The following is a 21,270-nucleotide window of genomic DNA, read 5'->3' as shown; positions in this document are numbered from 1 at the left end:
TTATTGTGTGGACCTAAATATGGTATTTATACATGAAAAGACACGGTTTTTCAGGTTTATGTGAATAACCGTACAAAAACCTGCATTTTATCGAATTGATGGACCTCGGCGCAAGACCGGTGCCTCTGGGGTTCCTAATTAAGGCAGACCTAGACCGGATACCGGTTGTTGTGCCGTTGATGATGATGATGATTTATTCAACTAGAAAACGATACCTTTAAACATAAATAAAGAGGAAGTGGACACCATCAGTGTCCTGTGTTTTGTTTAAGATGACACAAATTTTAACGGTGAATAGTAACACTTTGAAAAAATGTCAGGTGATGACGGCTTTACGGTTTCTTACCAGGGTAGAGGCAAATAGTCAGACGCTGCCTCACTTCGGTCACGCTGCTCCCAGGGCAGAGGTGAGGCAGCGTCTGGCGATTTGCCTCTGCCCTGGTAAGAAACCATAAAACCGTCATCGCCGTACATTTTTTTAAAGTTTGGGTGCTATTCCCTAAACGAGGGGCCGTGAACCAAAAAAACGGAGTAAGTTGCTCTCCATTTGGTCCGGTCCGGCATTAAGTTGATGCAGACTTGGTTAAGGAAGATTGGACCGCGGAATGGGCATTCTTTTACCGTTACGGAATTATAGCGTTTTTTGTGAATAACATCAAAAAGTTTGACTTTCGCAAAAAATTACAATTTTCACACCCTCAACCATTTAATCCCAGATTTGATACCATTTTCGGAAACTACAAAGTTTCTTATAAACGGATATTTTCTTAACTACAAAGATTATCATCACTACGAAGGTATAACTGTTTAAATTTTAAAGGAATTTCAAAATCAATTTTTTTCTAAATTTCAATATGCATTATTGTAGGAATACTTTAACTAGCAAACCGACTAAGTTTAGAAAAGTGGCCTCATTATGTTGACTTTCAAATGACATGCAAAAATGGTGGGTTTAATTATGGAAAATTTAGGAATATTACGCATTAAATGGGAGAAAACGTGGTGTTGATGTGGAGCAAATTCACTTAAATATGGTTAGCTCTAGTGTTGTCGCGCATTAGTTTTCCATTGTTCGTATTTAAAACTGCCATATTTGAGTGAATTTGCTCCATATCAAGACCACGTTTTCTCTCATTTAAATAAATAGTTGAATTCGTTCACATATGAACCTTCCTTCCCGTCGGATCTTATTTTACCGGAAGTATTTTCAGTATTTTGAAATTTACTGAATATTTAACGGAAACTCACTCAAGATGGCTCAGTTTATAACAACCTATTGGGATTTTTCGCAGAAAGTGTACTTCCAGCTGATTTGCTTCGGGGCTTTCCCAATCAGTTGAAGCCAACTTCGCTTGTAAACATGTTGTTTATTTGTGACATTGACGTCCCCCACTGCCAGAAATCGCATTCCAAATATGTGTTTGTGTGCAGCTGATGCCCGAATTCCGTCGTTCTACTGTGGCCGTGTGGGACAAAGTCGCTGGTTCCGTCACGAATTCACTTTCGTGTCAGGCAAGTGGCAGATCAGAAGTGTCAATTGCGTTCTTGTTTATGAATAAATCTCTTTGTTCTTCTTATCAATCTTTTGCTTTCGGAAATTGCGAGGTCTTAATCACTCATATAACGGGAACCTCTTTGGCTTGGGTAAATTACTTGCGGGAACTGTAGAATCGCGAGTTGTGCGTCTGTTGGCCGAGTGGCGTAGAAATCTTTTGTTCTGTGACCTAATCGTGTGCCAGATTCTGCGGTGGCAGCAAGAAATGACGAAATTGTGCGAAATTTGACGTTTGCCGCGAACCTTGCTCGGGGGAGTAGCGAGTAGCGGGCGACCGCGTACGAACGGCTACGTCGAAATGTCAGCTGACTTCGCGAGACACGGAGCAGAAGTGGAAGCGGATTGTGTCGTTTGCGTAGCGTGCGGGAAACGCAAATTGCGTGGAAAGCGACGATTTCGAGTGAGTGCATTGTGAAAAATTGGAAAATTCGATCCGAACGGAAATCAATTGGATGTGCGGAGTGCCGCTGGTGCCAGAAGCGCGCGTGAAATTCGATGCTCCAGTGCCCAGGGTCTGGAGTGAAAATTGAAAAGTTGTTTGTGCGCTGCTGTCATCGATTCTGGCCTTGAAGTTCGCGAGACGGGGTCGAGTGATTGCCATTTTGTCGGGGGTTTCTGGTGCAGCAGGGATCCTGCGAAATACGTTCTAGCCTTTGGTGATTTGTTCCGCGAAAGTCCGTTGGCCTGGTGTTGTGCAACGAGAGCAGTGGAGTGAAAAGGCGATCAGTGCTCGACTGCAAGTGGTGGCGGAGCGCGAGCTCGAGTCGCTGTTGCCGTGGCGCGGTGGCGAAAGAAGTACATCCCACGCACCAGTGGGTCGCTCCAAATGCTTAACGGGGCCGTATAATTGGTGCGATATTGCCGTAAGTGCTCAACTCGTAATTCATATGTTGCTCGAGTAATTTTCATTGCTGCATCGTATTTTGCTCTCACTTGGCTATGAACACATTCACACTCGTCCGGGGTCGTCCTCAATGGACTGTTGGGACTCCCCATTAGCGGACTGTTTGTGGTGTCAAGTCCGGGGTATCAGTGGTTTTTTCCACAGCGGGTTCTCCCGCAAATTTAGTTTATCAAATGTAGGCATCAGCCAGACCTGTTTAGCTGACCAAAATAGTCGCTTGTGATTGTCTTTCCACCGGCATCTGGAGATCGAAAATTCGCATCTGACCATCGAATGCTCCTGTGAATAGCGTCTTTCTTCCTCTGCGCGTACTTTTCTAGTAGTAGATTTTTGAATTTAATGAACGAGCTATGAGCCAAGGAGCCATTTATTTATAGCTCAAACCGTTCATGGTAAAACTGATTACACTTAGGTCAAATAGAGTCAATTGTTGACTAACAACGTTAAGGCAAACGGTAGATGGGCAGAGGATGCCGAAACGCTGGAAAAGTGGTCCTTTGCGGCTATTTTGTTTTGACTATTTTATTTTATTTTTTTTATCTGCATCGAAAGCCCTCAATTTGGTTTTATTACTGCGATAACAACACATTAAGACCCCTGAGACAAAAGAGCTATTTCCGTATGGTAACGGTATCGTGTTTTGCAGTATTGATAGAAACTACGCATTATGAGTAAATCATTTTTTTCTTCCTACTGCGTAGCGTTGCACTTTTTGCCAAAATGCTGCTATCAAACCTCTCCCCTCGCATCGCATTTGGCGGTCTATTTTTTTTAATAATAATGTGTTGTCCTCGTCAATGCTTTCCACGAATGGCTGCCTGGTCTAACGCAATCGTTCCCGTTCCAATACAATTTCTAAAAGTCCCTCCTTCATGTAATTCTATATGTCATCCTCAAAGGAGGATTTGCATTACAAATTATATATCCTTCAATTCTCTGTCATAGCTTATCCACCAAACTCTTCTACGATCCTTCTCAGTATTTTCAGTTTAGGATCATTGAGTGGTTTCCTCGTGGTTTTTGAATAGGTTCCAAGATAAGCAACAGCCGTCTTGCCCAGATTAAATGTTCATCATTTCTAAAATCATACTTTCAACAGACTGGGGATTGATTGCAGAGCACTAGAGACATTCATTCAGTAAACTGTACACGATTATAGCTTCTCAACATTCTAAGCAGAAGTGGGTTGAAGTAATAAAGAACTCCATTAGTAATGTAGTCAGCCTTTCTGATAGCTCACAGACTAAATCGAAGTTTGCTATTAACTCTGTATTGGAGGGTCAATGAATGGTCTGAAAAGTTTCTGAAATCAAACACTGTTACTAGAAGCCATCAACATCAAGTTACTGCTGCTCTTCGTAAATCTTCAAACGTTTTGCTACATAGAGTAGCACAAGGAAAGTGAGCGTTACTGGTCCTCGGAAGCTCCATGTTTTTATCAACTCAAGCCTGCGTGTGTCATTGGTGTATTTGGGCCTGAGGTAATAATAAATGAAAAACTTTATCGGCGTATGGGTTGGATACCCGCAGACGTGTTGATCAGAAAGCAGAAGTAGCAATGGATATGTCACGCATTTATAATGGACAGCAATGTAATCCTGATCCACTATCTCAGGGTAGAAGATTACCAGGCCCTAGAGCTTCGTGGAGCGGAACAATGAAGGAGGAGCACAAGCTTCTTGAAAGTTTTTGGGGGAGATTTAAACATATTATCACAAAACAGCAACGATAGCGTGCTTTGCTTCACATAGGGTGCCACACATTGCAAGTCAAGTTGTCCCTGCTTGAGAATAACATCTAAATTCGGGCGAAAGGTAGTGCTTTTCGTACTTTTAGATATGTGCACGATGAATGAATTGAAAATGGGCGATGGTTTTCGGCTAGTCTAACCTAATTATTTTTCGTATGGGACCAATTCGAGCTTTCTTGTAAAATCCGGGAAGTGAATGTATTGCCCGCATTTCTTGAGGAAAACATTTGCAAGTTCAACGGGACCAAAATTGAGCAACTCGCGGCTCATCGATCGGTAAGCAAAGTACCGCTCCTGTTATTAATGCAAAAGACAAGTCAATACAGATTTCTCTCGCCATCCCGAGTGTCCAATTTATCGTAGATATTTTGATGGATCGCTCGGGTAACAGCGATTACTTTCTTAACTTCCAGATTTGCATCCTCGTAAATTTGCCAAGTTGGCGTTTTTTTCACGGTCCTTCATTTGGATATCATCGTTCCAAAGTAAATATTTCAGTTGATGCACCGGAGGTTGCACAAGCCGCTTTGTAGATCATGTCTTTAACTGGGTTCCACGATTGGTTGGCAATCGCGTTCAATGCGTTCCTCACGCTGTTTTATCGGTGGCTTGAGTCACAAGGTCTCATAGGGAATGGGTTTGCAGTCAATGACGGTGATAAAATGTCGGCGTCTTATGAGGATAAAGTCGTTTTGCGTTTTACTGTTCTCACTGACCTCGATGAACCATGTATTCGCAAGTACAAGGTCGTGAGTGCCCGCTCATTGCGTGTTCCAACTCCTTTTCCCCCCACGGCACTTGTTTTCGTTTACCTTTTTACCCACATGATTATTAAGACTATCTGCGATGAGAAGTTGTCAGAAGAAATATGCCTTTCTCGACGTACCGTTTTTGCCCCAAAGTCCACCAATTCGATATCTCTCCATCTGAGGCAAGGTTTGCCACGTCTTTTTGTATCACTGTAGACATTGCCCTTATAGACTTTCCGGATTGGATCATCTTCACGTATTAAGTGACCCGCTCACCGCAATCTATTGAACCGGATTTTATCCACAACCAGATGGCCATAGTATCGCGAATCAATTTCGTTATTATATAGGTTATGGAATTGCCCATCCTCCTTTTGGGGGTCATGAATCGCTTTTTCCTTACCCAGTTAAAAAAATGTATTAAGGGGAATCCGCTTGTCGTAGACTGTTGTTTTTATCTGGCCTCGTACATTGTTCAGGGTCAGTCTAATCTATCCTATCAATTTATTTGGGATATCGAATTCTCTTACAGTACTGTTTTACCCTGACTATGCTATCATAGGCCTTCTTGAATACGATGAAAAGATGTGCATGGTCATATTTCAATAGTTTTCCCATCGCTTGTCGCACAGACAAAATCTGATCTATTGCTGATTTATCTGGAGTGAAGTCTTTTTGTTATGGGGCAGATAATGTCTCGTTACCAGTAAGCAGGCAAATTTTGAAACTTTATTGCTACCGAAACGTCGACAACGCCTCGAATAGGCATTGACCTCACAGCAACGACCTTTCGCTATCGAAAACGGACTATGACTGGTATTTGAAATGTGCTCCTCGACAACGGTAGCGAGGGTCCTCAAAATGCTCGCTTTCTCTAACTTGAGTGGAAATTCGGACGATATAAACTGGATATTCTGGGCCTAAGCGAAGTAAAATGGTGGGATTCTGTTCAATGCTCCTCTCCCTCTTGCGGCAGTGTGCTTTTGAACTGTGGAAAGCCAAGTGGTAGCAGTCGCGAATCCGGTGTCGGGTTCAGTTTTTGACAGACTTCTAACTGCAAGATTCCGGTCCAAGTTAAGGAGTATCACAATTGTACAAGGCTACCCACCAACGGAGACTTCCGATATAGGGGAAAATGATGCTCTTTACAAGCAATTATGCGCGATTCAGGAGAAGCTTCCTAAAGTGACATTGTGATTGTGATGGGTGATCTGAATGCCAAGGTGGGATCGACAACACCTTGTTCATTTGGGCATGTGATGGAGAAGCACCTAACGGTAATGATGGGAGGTTGGTGGATTTCTGCAACTTCCAGCGCCTGGTCATTGGTGGCACATTGTTCAAGCACAGAGCCTGTTGACGCTGTACGAGCACTCAAATCGACCACTTCGCGATCAGCAGTAGATTTAGGCGTACGACATCGGCTTCGAAAAGGATCACCATCTTGCTTACGTTCGCTTGCGTGTTGCGTCTGCTATTTCTCACAGGGGTGGGGAGCCGTTAAGATTAATATCGACCGCTTGTACGACCCAGCTGTTGCTCGACAGTGGGAGAGCTATTTTGCTGGTCGAACGGCAGAACTATTGGGTAATGCGCCTGAGAATATCGATAGGCATTGGGCCGCCATCAAAAATGTTCTTTTCTCGGGTGCTGCATAGGTCGTCGGCCACGTTCCGAAGGAGTCTCATAAGACCTGGCTGACAGGAGTCGTGGAAGTGGAACGATGAACGGAAGGGATTGGAGGCTCTTCTGATCGCTGCGAGTGATGGTGAACTCCAAAACCGAGCGAAATTCTGAGAAGTTCAGCGTAGTGTATGCCGTGACAAGAAAAAATTTGCTGTTACACTGGTCAGGGAATCGGAAGATGGCAATGATTTCAAAAGTGTATACCGCATCACGAAAGATCTTGCAGGACTTCTCATCCACGATGAACATTACATCACGGTTCTTAACCGTATTACATCCGGTGAGGTTCCTCCTCTTCTGGGTGAAATGGCTAGCCACCGTAACATGTGGATACGGACTGTTCCTCCAAGTACAAGAGAAATTGTTTCGGCCATCAATGCGGAGGGAGCAAAATCGCTGGGCTTGATGGTCCCCTCGCAGAGTTATTTATCGCTGCACCTGCAGTTACTGCAGATCTACTTCCACTCGTACGGAAATTTTGGGATTCCCACACCCTTTCAGAGAGTAGAAGAAGGGGACGATCGTTAAGATCCTAAAGCAGACCCGTTTTGGATGTGACAATTAGAGTGATATTTGCGTGCTCCCTGTGGTCACAAAGATAACAGCTGAAATAATCTTGGAACACATCAAAATACTTTTCGAAAGCTTGATGAACAGAGAGCCGGCTGGTTTTCGCTCCGGAGCCTTGTGCATTGACCACATCAACACCCTACGGATCATATTGGAACAGTGCGCCGAATTTTGATTTTCACTGCACTTGCTTTCTTCGATTTCGAGAAAGCTTCCGATAGCGTGAACAGGGAGCCCTCTACGTAGGAGGGAAATCCCACTGAAACTAATAGCTATTATCAGAGCGACATATGATGGCGCAAAATGTCACAGGCTGTATCGAGGCAAAAATCTCGAAGGATTTTGAATTCGAAAGTTGAGTCCGCCAGGGTTGCATCCTGTCACCGATATTATTTCTTCTTGTTATCGGTGACGTTCTTCATGCTACCTTGTCCGGAGGACGTGGAGGAAGTTAATGGACAACGACATTTTTCCTCAAACATCTCGACTATGCTGATGATATCTGTTTGCTCTCTCACCGGGTGATGGACTTTGGCCAAATGGTTCTGGATTTGGAAGGAGGCAGATAGAGTTGGACTGGAGATAAACACCAACAAAACTAAGGTTCTCAGTTGAACGGGTCTTCACATTCGCCCCATGTGCATTAATGGACAGAACATCGAAAGTGTCAATAAATTTGTATATCTAGGAAATGTGGTTTCTTCTGACGAATTAGATCTGCTTTCGCTCTCCTATCTAAAATCTGGAAACGCAGTTATCTCAATAGCAAGATATACATGCCGCGAGTGGCGCCATTTTGCGTTAACTTTGAAGAGGGCTGTAAATTTTTATTTCATCAAATATGGGGGATATCAAGAGAAAGGGCTCGATTAGGACTTTCCGAAACTGATATTGGGTGAAACATAGGGAAGATAGGGTTCAAAATGTGTGCCCCGAAAAGTGAAACCGGTCTCGTTCTCAGAACCTATCCGAAAAATCTGAACAAAATCACAGTGATGCATCTATATGAAATCTAGGTCTTAAATCACACCTCATTCCGATAATAAAGAAAGTTAATAATAGTCTATTACCATGTTTTAGAAATTTACTCATTCATTCCAGAAGTGCAAAATTTGGACATCAGCATAGGCGATAATATCGGACATAATTCTGAAAAGTTTGAAGGCAATCCAACTATCATTAACGAAGTTATAGGTCAAACTTCCGCATTTCAAATAAATTTTTGGCACCATAAGACGCGTATGACGTCATCAGCATATAAAGTGAACTTATATGAACGGCGGATTCCATGGGGATGTTTTAGTTTCCCTTTTTGGTTTTTCCAGGCTTTTGCATATCAGTGTCAATTACTCAAAGTAGACATGAGTATGCATGTGCTAATAAAGCTAATATAAAGAACATGTCCGTAACTGGTTACATGACATATACACTAGGCAGAAAAAGTGTGCGTACACTCAGTAGTATGATACTTTTCCTTAGTAAAACAAAAAAATTAAGCTAATTTTTGTGGCGAATTTATTATCCAAACATTACAAATAGTTCCGTAGTTTTAGTGTATTTAATTCACTAAGTTATAAGTCTTACAAAAACCAGGTTATAAAGTCAAAAATTAAAAGAATCGCAATAATTCAGTAGAAAAAGTCTGCGTACAGTAAACAAATATTTAAAAAAAATTATATTTGAGTAAATAGGAAAAGCAAATCAGTAGCTTGTAGGATACCCTTTTCTTTTTATGACCTCTTTTAATCTTTTCGGCATAGAAGATACAAGTTTAGATGTTTCTTCAATACTTATTTTATTCCATTCTTCTTGTAATACATTTTTCAGCATATCCTTTGAAGTTATATCGTATTGGCGAATTCTGCGTTCTAATAAATCCCATAGATGTTCTATGGGATTTAAATCTGGCGATTGTGGGGGTGTATGTAACTGTTTGGGAACATTATATAATAGCCACAGCTTATTAACCTCAGCCGTATGCTTAGGGTCGTTGTCATGCATAAAATAAAATTCGTCACCCAGGCGTAAATTTTCAGCACTTTGTTTTAAATTACGTTTTAAAATATTCAGGTAGTCATATTTGTCCATGGTAGACTCTATAAATTGCAGATTTCCTACGCCACCACTTGCCATACACCCCCAAATCATTATTCCGCCACCACCATGCTTTACCGTTGGCATCAAATTTTCTTTATTCAATGCTGTACATGCTTTTCTCCATACTATTTTTCTTCCTTTTATTCCAAAAATGCAGTATTTACTTTCATCTGAGAAAAGCACATTTTCCCAGAATTCATTTGATTGGTTTACGTACTTATTCGCAAATTTTATTCGTTTTCGCCTATTAGTTAATGAAATAAATGGTTTCTTACGTGCAACTCGCCCATGGTAACCAGCTCTCTTGAGTATTTTCCGTGCAGTATCAGCACAAATTTTTTTGTTGAACTTAAGTTCAATATCTTTCGCGATTTGTGGTGCAGTTATTCGTGGATTCTTTTTCACCGAACCTATAATACTTCGCCTTTCGCTAATCGACAACTTCGATGGGCGACCAGATCGTGGCTTCGATGTTATTATTCCCGTCGATTTAAAGTTGTTAACTACCCTTTGAACAGATGAATGTCGCCTTCCTACTATCCTGGCTATTTCGCGGAAACTTTTTCCTTCTTCCCATAATTTTATTATAACTTTTCTTTCACTTACACAAATCTCTTTTCGCTTCAATTCCATAATAACAATTATACACACAAAATAACGAAAAAACGTCCTTATTTTTCACACTTCAAACATAGCCATAAACCAATAACTCACAATCAATTTACTCCAAATGGCAAGGATTTATATTTCGGGGAATCACCTAATTATGTGGCTGTACGCAGACTTTTTCTACTGAACATTTGTGACTTTTCTTATTTCCCTTTTTTTATTTCAGTTTCCTTGAATTCTAATTTCGTAAAAGTGGTTTTATCAAAGCAACAAGGCCACAAGCAATATGCAAACAATAAAATATTTTTAAAAAAACTAATTTATTCGTGTGTTTTACTAACGAATAACCAGGAACTGCTTAGTGTACGCACATTTTTTCTAGCGAGTGTATATGTATACTTTTGTGCACAGAGTAAATATATATGCATGCAACGTAGTGCGGTAATAGACAAAGTTTGTTTATTTAGGATGAACATAGTATTTATGTCGTTGATATGTATGTACATATGCGTTTCTTGGAGTTATGACGGAATATTTTGTATTCTTAGCTCGGGACGAATGGAAAATCATTCATAGAGAGTTTCTCACAGAAAATGAACACAAACTCTTTATACCTGAAGTGCCTAGCTTCTTTGTTTTTTGCAGATTTTGGGAGAGTTACTACCAATGTCTCTTTTGGCTCTCATGGGTCGCTTCAGATGGCACTCTTCGTCAAACCATTCATTCCTTTTACGCCCAGGTTCGAATTCGATGGTTTTCTCTACAGCCGTCTTGATTCCGTCTTTCGACTACCTGGTGTCAAGTCATCGTCTGCTGGGTTTGTTTTTTTTAACGTTTTGGCATATTTTGATGCTATTTCTTCTTTCTGGTGTTTCTCAGTATCGAAATTTATATCGGAGGTGAGTCTGTGTCGATATATCTCGCTTTGATGATATATTGTTCGTTGTCACTATTTGCCCCGCCATATGACCGTACGCCGATGATGGTAGATGTAGTTTGTTTTTCAATGAGGACGTGAATCCAATGAAGGTGCCTATGGGATTCGTCTTTTACTGAGTCGTCTTTGCTTTTCGTTGGAATATTGGAGCTTTAATTAGCCAAACATTACTTTTAATTAGCCACATCAAAACGCACCAATCCTTTCATTGTTTTGCCTGAAGGTTATGATGTTGTGGTCGATATTCTTATGAACGACAAAAGCTATACCGTTTGTGTTTGTGTTCGCGAGTCAAATGCCTCATTGCCTAATAAATCGTTTCACCAATCGCAAGGACATCTAACTTACTGTGAACAGGTTGTTAGCGTGTTGTACAACCCACAACCTGGAGAACCACTCGGATCATCTCTCTTTTACGGCGTAGAGAACTCGCCGTTTATCCTCTCTTATTTGCTCCTTTGCATTATCTAAGGGTTATCAGCGTAAAGGTGAAGGTGATAGGATTTGCTAGTAGCGCTGTAGGTATTAAATTATCGTCCATTACCCAGGATTTGTGCCGAATCTGCAACTCCCCCATTCGTAATCCCAAATATGAGTACATACATATATGCTTAATACTGAGACACAAAAGTAAGTAAGATTGAAATTTGGATTCTTTTGTAAGTCGAGAAAACAAAATTGTATGTAAATAATAGGGTGGAAACCATTCCTTTTTGAGGATTGATTGTGCTTTCAGCGTTTAATCGGTAGTCGTATTTATTATCCTCTTTCAAAAAAAAAAAATAGAAATATTAACTTACAGCCCGCTATCTAGAAATATGCTGCCGTATCCTTGACATAAGAAGTGCAAATTTAACTTAGACGACTACAAAACCGACATATTTTTCTCTGTTGTGCAATACAACTGCCCAAACTGTCTTCATCGATGAGTAGTCCTATTGTCAAATGTAAGGAAAGAACATGACCCCAAATTACATAGTTTTGGTATTTGAATTGTAATTCATTCATACTCATAAGTGAAAAATGGTTATGCAGCTATCTACTGTGGATGATTTGCACATTTGATTAAGAATGCATGTGGAATCCTGACCTCAAACTGCTTCAGGCCACATCGAGCAATGTAATTACTCATGTCCTTTCCTATTATAAATTCGTGTAGGTGTCACTTGATGGTTGGCTGTGGTCATGCTACACAACTTAGAGTTAACTGTTGGCGTGTTCCAAGCCGCCAGCTAGGAAATTCTATACTTATATCTAGAGTGAAAAAGAGAATTGTTGAAGGGATGTATGTATCACCTTGTTCGTCAGAAGTTCGGGGATAGTATCTCTCTCGATCTAATGCAGCTTGCATCAGTTGGTTGGGGTTTTAGGGGCCTACATGTATTCTTAATTAACAGACCTCTATCAGAAATTCTTTTCGAAATAACTATTTGGTGGAAAAAAAATAATGATGCCTTTTCAATTTCTTTTAAATATGTAACCAAAATTTTATATCTTACTTAATTTAGTATCGAATGAAATGTAGGCAGAGGCGGTATCTTCGTACTACCAACAAAATTATCATTGAACTACTTTGTTCACCCTTGTTTGACCCGAACAGCGTACACAAGATTTTTGCTGTGTTTACCACAGTAAACAATGAAATTCAGAAGCAGGCACAGAAGGCAATGAAATGCAAAAGCTTCACAATTTTAGATTAAAAGATGACGGTATGAAAATAAAGACCAGAGTCGGACAAGGGAATTTCGCTTCTCTGTGAGCAGATTCATTAAAAACTGAGACAATGGCCTTTAGTTCTCGTCATTTAGATATTCTTGTGGTACCTACATTTTTCAATGCGCTCGCCTTGGTGATAATGCTTAACGGAAAATTTATTCTTTGTTATGTCTAACTTGGTTAACTTCAGTGGAATTATGAAGCTGAAGATAATACCTTGACCTCTTTTCTACTTTGAGGTATTTTGATAAGATAAGATGGCGGATTATGTTGACTTTTGCAATTCAACACAAAGTATGAGGTAATTGTAGGGAAATTCATTTGATGCTGGTGATTGATGCAAAATTATCTACAGTAGTGCTATAAAAAATAAACGACTAAAATTTTTTATAATATTGTAACCAATTTTGTATTTTTTAAAATTTGCATTATTTTTCTTTACACAAAATAAAATTTTTAAAATTAGGAGGCAGACACTATTATTTTTTATTATGCATTTATTGACATTCTGGAAACTAGATGTGTTTCCTCGATGCGGCTATCTACAATCTGATAATAATAAATTGATCTGCTTTGCAATTGAAACAAGTCGGAATACCGGGAGCTCGGCGCTGCGAGTATAGAGGTTTTGTATTCATCGTATGTGAGGAACTCTCTATGCATGTTTTTCCATTCCTCCTATCCTTTTCTATTATCTTATACTGATGCATACATATATATGTACATATCTAAATTGATCTAATGCATCTCCATATATTTCCACTTTATCCCGTGCTCAAAAGCATGTATGAATGTAAACTAAATATCGCTGGTACTAACGTACAAACATAGTAAAGTCGGAAACTACATTAGCACATAAATATATATAGATACACATGTCTGTTCCCAGTAATTGATACTGACATTCAAATAACTAAAAAAAGCTAAAAAAACGAAAATGTCCTCATTGACCTCGCCGTTCATGTAAGTTACATGGTAATGACGTCATACACGTCTTAAAGTGCAATAGATATACGTGAATTGTCAAAGTTTGACTTTCAATAACTTTGTTAATAATAATTATATTGCGTTCAAACTTTCCAGAATTATGTACTATAGTATATTAGTACAAAATATCATGATTCTGGAACGGACTAGGGATTGTTTTCGGCTAAATTTCGAAAATATGGTCATATACCATTATTAACTTTATTTATGCAAGTATCGGAATGGGATGCATTTTGCAGGGTTGCTAAAAATCATGATTTTTTTTGTTTTTGACAGATTTTTTTGATCTATTTAATGCAAATAGTGTCCGGATAGCTGAGTAGTTAAAGCACAAGAAGATCGCGGTTTCAAACCTCACTGTTCGCAGTGGGATTTGTATCGTGATTTGGATAACAGTCGACTCAGCTGTGAATGACTACCTGAGACAACTCAGGGTAATAATCTCGGGCGAGGGCAATACTGACCATATTGCCTCCTAATGGGTACTGTAATCCAGTAGTGTGTTGAATGAAGTGCTCTAACACACTTCAAGGCCCCGATACAATATGGGTTGTTGCGCCAACGATGATTATGATTATTAATGCAAATAAATAAATTACGATTTTTTTTATATTTTTTGCAAATTTGTCCTAATTAAACTGTAAATGGTAGTTTTAGCTTTATTAACTGCTAACTAGAAAGTTACTATTTAAAAGAGCTACTATTTTCTACACTACCTTGCCGACTTTCTATCCACTGGGTTTACAGCAAAGCGGAGAGGTTATCAGGGAAATTTTGAACTATATCATTTCCGATAGCAACGAATACTTTCGGAACTATTCTTGGGGATCGCCTAATATTTTTTCTACTCCGTCGCGAAGGCCTTACATGAGACGGTACCATACGAAAAAATCGGATGTCCTGAAAATCGTCGTTAGTTATCGTTTATCAGGTCCAAACAAGTTGATTTTGGACTCATCTGTCCAAATAACTTTCTTCCAATTCTGGTTTATCCAGTTTTCATATTTTTTGGCAAATGCCTTATGTCTCTCAGTCAAACGTGGTTTTTGTATTCGTTTGCACGCATGGAAATCGCAACTGTTGATTTCTTTAAGAACCGTACGTTTGAAGATACTCACGTTGTAGCACTTCTATTCCACTTCTCGAGGATTTTTTGCTTCTTCTGAAGCGATTAAACGCTGAACAGTACGTCTTTCCCTTTCCAGCAAGGTTGATTTTCTTCCACTGGGAGGTTTAACTGCGTTTTTCGGGAATATATTATCAACAGATTTCAATGATATATTGGGTTGGGAAAAAACAAATGTCGTATTTTGTCAATAGATGGCGACACTTAAACCTATCTTGTGTTGTACTTATCGCATCGGGTCATACTATACGGCGATTTGAAGACGACAATCTGTGCTATTAGTGTCTCTTTGACAGTGTTGTGATCGTACGTTTCAGTCTCAAGTTATAGCGCGTCAAAGATGGTGTCCATCAAGCAAGAAATTCGTCATATTTTACATTTTTACTACCTGCGAGGTAAAAATGCAACGAAAAAATTTGTGAAGTTTATGGGCCCGATACTGTAACGATTCGCACAGCACAGCGTTGGTTCGATTAATTTCGTTCTGATGTAGTGGATGTCGAATATTCACCCCGTACTGGTAGGCAGCCCAATATTAAATTTGCAGGATATATGCATGAAGCTCCTTTAGGACGCATTTCTCTACTTCAATGCTGTCATCATTGAGTATTCTACGAACGGTTATGAAATCGTTGCCACAAAATCGTAATTGAAATTAATTTTTTCTACTTTTTGTGTCACTTTTCACTGTGAATAGAACCCAAAAAAAATCTACAAGCCCAAATTTACTTCACTTTACTACTGAATTAACTGGTGCGACAAAATGGTGTAAATGGCTTACCGAGGTTCGACCACGTGATCTCAAAATATCGTTATCTGTCAAGACACTTCTCGTTGTTACCAAAGTTGACTAACACTGACCAAAAACATATATAATAGAGGTTATCACATCTCTGGTAGTTTTGCAAAAGGAAGAATATTCATTACCTGTCAGTAAACATTTAAACAATTCTATCCCGCACTGTATATCGGTGACAAGATGTATTAGTTACGGACGCCGCTTTTCATCTCAAATCCATTGACAAGAGGCGGAACTTCACCGGATGTGATATGGTTAAAAGCCGTGTGTGAGTAAGGAGTCGACCATTAACTTCCCCCACAGATCCACCGATAGATTTGCGAACACATGCAAGTTCTTTCATGATGCGGAATATGGTTCTAAAATCATTGCTATCTGCGGCAACTTCTGCTTCCATGACCAGCACAATAAAAAAATTAGCTTTTGTCGGACTGCCATCACTCGCAGCTATTCAAAATCTTCCGTTCTTCGATCCACTAGGTTTCGAGAAAAGAGCAGGTTTAACCCTTATGTTGCCACCCGGGTATTAATTGGATCTTCACGATTGGGCAAATTTTCTATCGAATTATGCATTAAGCAGTTTTCTTTCATTTTTTAACTAAGGAAATTTTGGAGTAATAAAAAGTACACGTATAACCCATCCGGGGTTCCTGGGTCTTTCTTCGTTTACGAATAGGTTGCTTACTGCAAATGAGGCATGATCCTACTACAACTTCTGCCAGTGGTCTCTCGCAGTTCTCTAACACTGCGAGAAGTGCCGGATGCAACACGCAAGCGATTATTATTTAGATGGTGATCCCCTTCGAGGCGATGTCAGTAACTCTCTTATTACGCACATTCCGAATATAACTCCTAAACTTACTACTGACCGTGAAGTGGCCAATCTGATTCCTTTGTACATTGCCGGTGAGTTGAAACCCAACTGACCTCATGGCAAGGTTGGTGCTCGAACAATGTGCCGCCAATGACGAGGCAGTGGGAGATGCAGAAATCCAGAAACTTCTCACTATTATCGTTAAGGTAGCCAAAATTGTGTTTGCCCATCATGAGCACAATGTTCCCTTTACTAAGCCTCTCCTGAATTGCCTATAATTTCTTATAAAAAGCATATATAGGAAATTTCTGTTCGTGTAAAGAAATCTGACGTGCAGGCGCATTATCTAAAATGACAGTTTTTAAGATTTTATGAGAAACAAAATCTTGTTCGAATCGATTGAATGTCCATTTGTCTGTCTGTGATCCGATTTATGCGGAGACGGCTGAACTCATTGTTATGAAATTTGGTAAGAACATGTGGGCCTTTACAAATAGCAAGTAGTGCTCAATTTCCTGTTGAGTTTAAGGGATATAATCATGTGGAGTATCAAATGAAAGGACTTGATTAGTACTTTTCGAAAACTTACTTCTGATATTGAATGAAACTTAGGGGAGTGAGGGCTCAAAATGTATGCCCCAAAAAGTGTAACAGATTCAAAGCCTATCCAACCGAAAAATCTGAAAAAATTCAAAATGGTGCACTTATACAAAATCTGGACCTCAAAATGCATCCCATTCCGATACCTGCTGAAATAAAGTGGTACAGTTTAGTGATAATATAATACACAATTTTGGAAAGTTTGAAGGAAAGCTGGCTATTGTTAACCAAGTTATAGAAAGTCTAAATTTTGTATTTCACGTGAATTTATCGCAATCTAAGGCAGGTATGACGTCGTCATGTCAAGTGACCTCATATGAACGGGGTTGGATATATCAGGGAATATTTTGAATTTTAAGCTATCTGTACATAAGATGAACACAGAACTTTTATGCTCGAAGCATCCAGCTTTCGGTATTCCGATTTGTTTTTTGCTAAAGTGCACGAATAATACGAAAAGACTGCCTGCGGATGCCCTGTACTCCACAAGCAGAAAACATTCAACACTTATCAAAGATTTATGTTTGTGGTCCTCTGAAAATATAGAATATTGGTTTTCCGAGTATCATATAGCTTTATGTTCGATCCTTTCTGTCAATTTCGGAAAAATATCTAAAATTATATGGGCGTAGGAAATAATTTGGGCAGTTCTGAAACGAAAACTAGTAATTTCTAATTCTTTGGCATGTTAAATCGGAAAAAGGAAATAATTGGTTTTTAAAGTTATGCTCTCTTGATTCTGATCCAAATTTTGAGTAGGCTATTCAATTCGCTCTAGTGGTTTGGGCGTTACATATTTTGAGTTTGAGTTTCGATATGTACTTTGATTCGCTGTCGTCTTGAAAAAGCAAATTATTACCTATTTTGGGCGTGGACAATATATTCTATTCTGCGTTATCGCGCAAAAGAGCGGCTCCTCCTCAGCTAAACAATTTGCGAAAATAAAATAATATATCGCTTGCTTATAAAAAATATATTTAGTGCCAGACGATCGAGGTTTAACTGTCTGTTCCTGATGTTTGGGATAACTCCTCAATTCCATTCAGAACCTCCCATAACAATTTTTTCCACTAAGTAACAGGTTGAATTCGCTTTTATAATAATAAACTAATTGGATCAGGGCATTAAAGTGTGTTCGAGCACAGTATCCTGGAGGAGACAATCTAGTCAGTATTGCGCTCGCCTGTGCGTATTACCCTGATTTGATTCAGGCACTCATTCAGGGCTAAGTCGACCGGTGCTCGACATCCAGTCACGATACAAATCTTTCTGCCACCAGTGAGATTTGAACCCTTTGTGTGACAGCTTACAGCTTAGAGCGCCACTGAGCCATCGGACAAATCGTTTTTATCGCCCTAAAATACTTGTCCTCAAAATCCATTAGGCTTAGGCTCAGGCCATTTTCAATGAATTAAATAGAATAGACGTTAAGTTGCGGATTTAAATTTTTTTCGACCACGAATATTTTGGAAGAATCGTTGCGAGATTCTACAAGCAGTTAGTATGAATAAATAAATCTCAAAGACTTCTTTATTCAATTCTGGTTGGGAAGCACTAGTTAGATTTTTGTTAGGTAATAGCTGGAAAAAGTGGATTTAGATTGAATAAGAAAATCCCCATTTGTTGCTAGTCAGGATTTTGTTATTTTAAATCTGTTGCATTCTAATTAGGTAATGTCTAGATCCGCTGAATCCACCATTGCTGCTTTTCAAAATGTGGAAATGCAATTATCTTAACACGTACATCAAGTTGGGACTTGCATGGTAATGTCCTTTCGGTGTTATTTTGTAGAAATACCACACGGAAAACAACGTACATATACTATGAACCGAAAGTTCCAAGCCTTCGTCAACACTTGCTTGTGTCGTCTGGCCTGATACAATCGTTAGCGCATAGGCCAATTACCCGTATTTTTGTTGATCAGAAGGTGCAAGCGACAATTGGTAGGTCACACATTAAGGAAGGGCGCGGCCATCAGGCGACTAGGTAGGTCGCCAAGGAAACACATAGTGCAGAATCGTAGAGGAGGAGTGCAAGCAAATACAAATAAAAAATTCAAACCGTTTCCGTTTCCTTGACTATAATTTGAGAAAGGCGACAAGTAGTCGCCGAAACAAAATTTAGTAAAGGAAACGGAAGCCGTTGGATTTTTTTACTTACTAACATACTAAACACTTTCAGCGTAGGTTTTGTTAATACGAAGTTTCTCTAAAAGTCCTTGAGCTTGAAAAGCAATAAACCGTGAACGATGGAGCTTAAGCATGCGCGTCGTGCTATGTACCGGAATAGATAGGATTTTTATACTCCATATTTTCAGAACATTGGACGCATTTTACACGGATTTTCCAAATTGTTCAGGGGCCTGTAGTAACATTTGAATTATTTTATATTTCTGTGTCATCAATATTATTACTAATACATATATTTACTTTGAGTCATTTCCAAACTCTACTATCTACAAACGACTCAAATCATCTTTTCACAATTTGGTCTAAGCCTTTTTCGCTTGCAGCTCTGATTAGTTTAGTGGATGTCGCGCTATTGTACATACACATGCAAAGATTATCAAAAAATCACTTAGCTTTTCAGCACAGTTGAGGCGAAACATTTTGATCATAAATCATTCCTTTTATTGGTTGTGTTCCTATATTATTTGCTCGTTTAGCTCTTGCAGATATTCCCCTGACTGTTTGTGATAACGACGATTTGGGAGTAGTCAATGTTTAGATTGTTGTTTCTCGGATATCCCTAACTACTTGTAGCCATATATATTCTAGACAAGTCATTGCATTATTTTGTAGAATTCTTCTAGGTTCGACGAAAGTGTTATTTTTTGTAATGGTGCTCCTCTTTTCAGCGATAGCCGATAGCTCAATGGTCAGCAAGTATTGTCTTTAATGCACCAACTCTGTGTAATATGATCTTGACTGAATCCAAGTGGTTAGTCATTTGCAGTCGAGATACGATGCACCAACAGTTCGTTGAAACTAGATAATGTCATGTGCTGGTCGTTTCTGTGCTTGTTGTTATCGGTCATTTGGATTTGCTTATTGTTTTATATTTTAAGTGATTATTTTTCCCTGGCGGATCTACAAAGTGGTGCAGTATTATCGCGTATGTTTTTGAAGCAAAACGTAAGAGACCTTATCTATTTGCTTTTGTTTGCTAACGTAATGTCATTTCTCCAACTAGATAGTGTATATCTAGTAGATATTTCAGCAGATTATTTGATGCACCCGAAGATTGTTCCATACTTCTGCGGAAAGCTCTAAACATCCATCGAATGTTTAAGGATTATGGCGATATTTAAAATTGTTTGCTTTGAAGAAATTTAAAAAATTCGCTGTTAGATATGACTGGATTTATTTGTGTAGCTGTTATCAATTCTTAAAAACGTTTATATATTCGCTTTCAATAAGTAATTCATCAGGTCATTGGCTATTAACAGATAGTAAATTTACGTGGATATGTGTCGAAATTTCTTAGATATATCATGATATGTCAGTGGTTTGATACATTTGAATGGAAGTAACTTTTTGTGTAAAAAGCGGTGAAAATATTTTGATAAATTGTGGTGTCCATTATAACAATTTAGATCATCTGTCTTGGCTCTTATATAAATAAAATAATTGCATACAGATTTAGCTACGAACTGTTTATTTAACAAAGTAACTGTGATCATTATGTGGTTAATTTTAGTAGAACTTACACTCAAATAACATACTATTGCGTCCCTATGAAGGATAATTTCCTTTATCCCACTTTGTTCCCCGAAACAATAAACTATCGCAAAGAAATCATTACTTCGGGGTAGAGAAATTGGCGCGCTTACACTGTATTTTAGCCTTATCCTCCACATACTTTCCCTGCCTTTGCAGATAACAATGGGATACTTGACCGTTCTGGGTTGTTTTTGGCTATTCGGGGTTGAGGGGGGGGGATATTAATTTTAATGTTTTAACTGGGATGCCAATAAGAAGATATCGCCTGCAATGATTGACAGTTGCTCAACGGAATCAGAGTGATCCTTGGCTCGTCCACTTTTTTGCGACGGAATCGTTGATCTTCAAATAAGGAAGACCTTGACGGCATATAATTTAAATATATGTATCTCCGCACCTATTGCAGTATCATGAATTTAGAGTGGATCCCCATAGTACATGTGGCAACTAAATAACGCGACCATCATCCGTCTTCGCGGGCAGTCAATATTTATGCAATTATCTTCCGTGTTCATGTGAACCCTTCTATAAAATGACTACTTTGGTGAAAACTGGAAATGACATTGGAATAGTGAGAAAAATTCGACCTTCACATCTGCATCAATTTGGTAAAAATTGCTTACAATTTGGATAAATGGGAGATTTTTAA

At 39.1% G+C, this 21,270-nt stretch overlaps 1 protein-coding gene across 3 annotated transcripts in view; it reads left to right on the top strand.

The window, feature by feature from the left end:
• The first annotated feature begins 2,307 nt into the window (after window positions 1-2,307).
• Window positions 2,308-21,270, top strand: part of LOC119647034 (protein dopey-1 homolog) — a 106,006-nt gene continuing 87,043 nt past the window's right edge. For all 3 annotated transcript variants that reach the window (XM_038047779.1, XM_038047777.1, XM_038047776.1), the window contains exon 1: window positions 2,308-2,418. The gene's annotated coding sequence lies outside the window, so the exon portion shown is untranslated. The remainder of the gene's footprint in view (window positions 2,419-21,270) is intronic.

Source organism: Hermetia illucens, chromosome 1 (assembly GCF_905115235.1).
Source record: "Hermetia illucens chromosome 1, iHerIll2.2.curated.20191125, whole genome shotgun sequence".
Lineage (NCBI taxonomy): Eukaryota > Metazoa > Arthropoda > Insecta > Diptera > Stratiomyidae > Hermetia > Hermetia illucens.
The sequence above is the reverse complement of the archived record's forward strand: the minus strand, read 5'-3'. Positions and strand labels throughout refer to the sequence as shown.